Raw genomic sequence first — 5,246 nt, forward strand, 5'->3', positions numbered from 1 at the left:
ATGGGATTCTTGCCTCTTCCCAGAACTGAGCCTCTTCTCGCTCCCCTGACAGAACTCACATGTGCAGTATTTATGTTCTTGGTGAATTGTCCCCTCTATCAGCATCCTCACAATATCTGCAAAAGATGGAGATGACCCCCACTTGGGGGAAAGTCAGCGGAGGCCCAGAGGCTACACGGCTCGTCCTGAGCTAGAAATCAGGCAGCGGACATCCCCACTCAGCTCCATGTGGTCTCACATGGCCTCAGGCCATGGTCTCACATCAGGCTTCAGTGCTGTCCTGAGGCGGGGGTGTGGACCTGCCCCTTGGGAACCTCTGAGTGAGGAGCCAGAACTTCCATTTTTAACATTTCCTTTTTCTAGAATGTTCTAAGTGTTCTAAGGGCACGTGCTCATAGCCTCTGGGTTCTTCGAAAGGGATTATTACTTTGAAAGTTTATTTGAAAGATTATTACTTTGAAAGTTCCCCAGGCATCATCCCCTGTGGAGAGCCCTGACCTACCTGCTCTTCCTCACTTATCTGGTAAGACCCACTTCAGTGCTTCCTGGGGCCCACTGCTTGTCACAGTGGCACTTAGGCACAGTGCTTAGGTGGGCAAACCCAAGGTGGCATGTGGCCTATTTACCGTGCTAATTAGTGTTATCGGTCGCTGCTCCATCCAACCTCATGAACAAGTCTTCCAGCTTCTTGAGCACAGAAAGGAAGCTGCGAAGCTGGGACACTGTTGTGTTGGCTGGGGTCTACCTCGGTCCACCTTAGCAAACTCTCCCATGAATTTGTCTGGTTGGCAGGCCCTAAAATCCTATCCTGAACGTGGTTGCAAGGGGGGAGTCTGAGAATTGCAGTGTGTCTCTGTCCAACCTGTACCCCTTCTGTTCAGCTCTAGGCAGACACATGCTCAGTCAGTCCCTGGCATCTACAGCATCACGGGAGAAAGGGAAGTCCCATCCTTGTTTGACTCCATTAATGCCAAGTTCCCCGGCCTAAGAAGCCACGTGGAAGGGCCCTCCGTGGTGTTCTGAGACGCTGCAGAACGAGACTCAGACCATGACGGTCTTTGTGCAAATCTCACATGCCTTCAGCATCAGTGACCTTGGTCGTTAAGAAGGCAGGAAGTCAGTCTCCCAGACTTTCTTTCCTTTACACCCACTTGGGGACTCAACCATTGGAAGAACTTCCTAGGTATTTTGGTCACGATAGTCTAGGTTATGCTGTGGGATCAGTAGCCCATGGCCATCAGTGGTTTAGCATTAACAGGAGGGGGACTGACCCCTGGTTTCTGCCACCTGTTCAATGTGGACTGGTAAGGAATTTCAGAGTGCCCCAGAGCCTTGGGCTGGCCATGGCTCCACCTTCACACCTGCTCCCAAGTGCATTCTTGGTGCGGCATGAAAAACAAGAGTGTGGCAAGCCCACACTTGTTTCTGCAAGGAAGGGACTTGTCGTTGACACTCATGTTTCAGTAGCCAAAGCAAGTCGCCCAGCTTGCCTTGCGTCAAGGGGGCAGAATTGCAATCATCCCTGTGCTAAAGGGACCAGAGAACCAAAATGCTGCAAACAGCACTGATTACTTCTGCTGTGGGGTGGATGGGAGAGCCTGGGCCCCCTACACCGTGGCCCCTACACCATCCCCATCACTCCAGCGGGGCCACTCAACATTCCCCCATTACCATTTTCCTTCAGGCACTGACAAGTTCAGCTTTAAAGATACTGATGACATTTTTACTTGAAAATGGCCTGTGAGAAACCAGGCAAGGTCCCCAGAGGCAAAATTCTCCTCGTGCTTTTCCTCAAATACATCTGTGGTTCTCAGTCTGTCATGACTCTGTGGGCTGGGAATGTTGCATGTTTACTTTTGTATAAAAACCTTGCTTATCTTTCTTGAATTAGGGAGAGAAGGTGATTGGCACAAGAGGCGCAGCCCAGATGGTTTCTCGGGTTCAGCCGGAGTGCCTCACGCAGGCTTGTGCTGACCACCTTCTCCCTAGCTGGAAGCCATCTGCTCTCCTGAGTCCCTGCTTTGCCTGTGCTCCCCCCCCGCTCCCCCGCTCCCCCGCTCCCTATCCTGGCAGGGTCCCTCATTGCATTATCAACGTTTGTATAAATGCCTCACTTCCCCCACTCGCTCTTTCAGAGCCAGAATTGATTTGATCCATCTAGAATTATCCCTGCTACACAGATGGCATTTACTAAGTATTTTTGAATAGGTCAGAAAACGAATCTCTGTCTTTACCTTAGGGCCTTTCCTACAGGAGTATCTCAGTGTCTTCTGAGTAAAAAAAAGGATGGATGGATGGATGGATGGATGGATGGTTGGATGGTTGGATGGAAGGATGGATGGATGAGTGGATGGATGGGTGGATGGTTGGGTGGATGGGTGGATGGGTGGGTGGATGGTTGGATGGAAGGATGGATGGATGGATGGATGGATGGATGGATGGATGGATGAATGGATGGATGGGTGGTTGGATGGATGGATGGATGGATGCACAAATGAAAGAATAAAGGATTGACAATGGACAGAATCAGTTAACCTCTCCTAGGGAAATCAAAGCAAGCCTATTCTCTTCACATAGCTCTGCTGATTCGACTACCTAATGTAGGCTCTTGGAACAGAGGGGACTGATGGAAGTGGGGTGACAAAGGGCGATTACCACTCTGCCAGCTGAGGCCTGGGCCCTCCCATGACTCGCCATGTCCTCTGCATCCTGTACACAGCTAGACTTTGGTCATGAATTAACTCTAAGGCACCAGGGGCACAATTTGCTGGGGCAGGGGTGAAGGGTGTTGCTCTTCTGATCTGATGGTTTCTGTGGCCCCAGCTGAGTCATGTGGGGGAAGAAGCCATAGGACAGTGGAGTCGCTAGGGATTCTTGCCTGTGAAACCACCATGTGGGTCCTTGCTTTCTACACTAAATGTTTCCCAGGCAGAGGCACGATCTGCCCCCAGGTTCCTGAAGCCTGTAAGAGGTCAGGAGGCTGAGACAGCAACAGCCGGAGGGACAGCCCCAGGGAAAGTGTCCCTCCGTTGTTCCCTCCCCGGTGGAGGACCCTCAGGCACCACTTCCTCTTTCTCGAGAGACGGGAAAAGTGCCACCACACATTCCTGTGCCTTGCAGATTGCTCCAGGCTGGAGTCTCGGAGGGAGGGAAGAGAGGCAGGGACAAGTGGGGCAGGAAGGTGTGCACGTGTCTGAATGGTGGTGGGAGAGGGGACCAAAGGACACCCCTTTCTTCTAAAGAGACAGCAACTTCATCTCCCTGCTCTCTCGTTCATCTCAGGGAATGGCACAGAGCTGAGAAATGGTCCCTCTGCTGGGCTTAGCACTCAGCTCAGGGGACGTAAGACCTCTTTGCCTTGGTCTTCCCTTGCCCTTCATTTCATGAGAAAGTGAACCCTGTGGGTGCAGAAGGGAGCCCAGAGGTTTGGGGACCCTTTCCACTTGGGAGTGGTAGGAAGTGGTGGTTCCATGAGGTCAGCCTGGAGAACTCCTGGGCCTCGAGGCATCAGGCCAAGGGGATGCTGGGTATGGATGCTGGCTGCGGGGAGCCTGATCCTCCGCCAAAAATGCCACCAAGAACCCCGAGTAAGAACCCACCTCCCTCGGCCTCCTTCAGAATGATGCTCAGTGGCCAAGCAGGTACCAAAGGATAAATGTGCTGTATTACCATGAGTCCTAATGACAAACGCACTGCAGTAGTAAGCACATGATAGATACATATTATTTTCTCTATATAGTCTGAACATAGATACAAAATAAGTTATACTTGTTTCTATTTTCCATCACAGTAGGAGTAGAGCATACAAAGTGATTGGTTCAGTGGCCACAAAGCAAGCCAAGGGAGAGACCGCAAAGGAGGGCGCGGGGCACTGAGAATGGTGGGGGTGTGCCAAGGACGCGGCTGAGTCGTCAGGGCTCCGGCCGGGAACCAGACCTCAGACCCCTCACGTTAGCCTTCTGAGCATTAATTAGCACGAGGCCCACGCGATGAGGGCTGGTGGCCGCATCTGAGCTGGGACCATCCCGGCGCAAGCAGCCTCCTGCAGGCCAGCCCACCCTCCTGCCGGCGCTGTCCGACTCCTGTGATTTTAGGAACACGGGCTGCGTAGCCAGATGGCACGGTTTGCTTCTGGGATGTGACAGATGGCCAGACCGACGGCCCACTTTGTGCTGGCTGGCCCTTCTCCTTCAGCAGCCTGCCCCGGGAGGCTGTGGTGTGCCCAGCTTGCTCGGCTTGTCCTTGTGGCTGGGCAGCGGCTAGCAATGCTGGGATCCTGCGAGCGTCCCCGCAGCAGAAGAAAGTATCTGAGTCCTCTCTCTATGTGTGACCTCTGTGAGTTTGGGAAGGTCACCTCAAATCCTGAGTCTCAAGCTCCTTATCTGCAAAGTGTGTGTGTGTGGGGGGGTGATATTTCCCTCCTAGGGGGTGGTGAGGGCCGAGGGGGGATAATGGATGTGAGGTGCCTCCCACAGCTCCTGGCACACGGGAGGGGGCGGCCCAATGGCAGGAGAGTCTGAGCATCCAAACATCAGGGCTGGGCGGAAAACACACGAACCTCACAAAAATCTGTGGAACAAAGCCACTTTGACTGGCTTTGCGTTGAGGATTTCAGGCAATTTTTTTGCCTTCTTTCCTGCCAATTTGTTCTCTTCTCTCTGGGTCTGGGACTCTTTGACATGACGTAGGGGTAGGGTTCAAGCACTGGTCTGCGCTGGCAGACAGATTTGAGCCTGGGGAAGCGCAGAGCTCAGGGCCCTGTCTCTTCAAGTCCAGACCTGGCCAAGGATGCTTCCTTCCACAATCCCCCCACCCCCCACAGCAGCCCCTTCCCTTGCATCTCTCAGTCTTGGAGCATTGCTTCCCACTGGGAAGCCAAAGAGGGGGAGACAGTACCCAAAACAATGCAGTGCCTATTAAGCGAGAAGCATTTTCCATCTGCTCCAAGCCTGGAGGCAGGTGGGCCCCCTGTGGGTGAGCGAACTGCCTCTGTGGGAGAAAGCGGGTCTCTGGGTGGTGGGAGATGGGAGGGAAAGACAGATGGAGACCTGGGATTGAGCCTGGGGCCCTGGGAGCACTCCTGTGCTTCTACCAATGCCAAGAACTTGGAGATGTGTCCAAAGCCCAGCCTGGAAGCCTGGGGGTCCCTGCCCCTCTCTCAGCTGCAGTGTAGTTCTCAAGATCTGTGTGTGCAAGTGTGTCCGTGTGTGTGTGTATGTGTGTGTGTGTGTGTGTGTGTGTGTGTG

The sequence above is a fragment of the Enhydra lutris genome, unplaced genomic scaffold (assembly GCF_002288905.1).
Source record: "Enhydra lutris kenyoni isolate GAN:26980312 unplaced genomic scaffold, ASM228890v2 scaffoldscaffold35, whole genome shotgun sequence".
In the NCBI taxonomy this organism is placed as follows: Eukaryota; Metazoa; Chordata; class Mammalia; order Carnivora; family Mustelidae; genus Enhydra; species Enhydra lutris.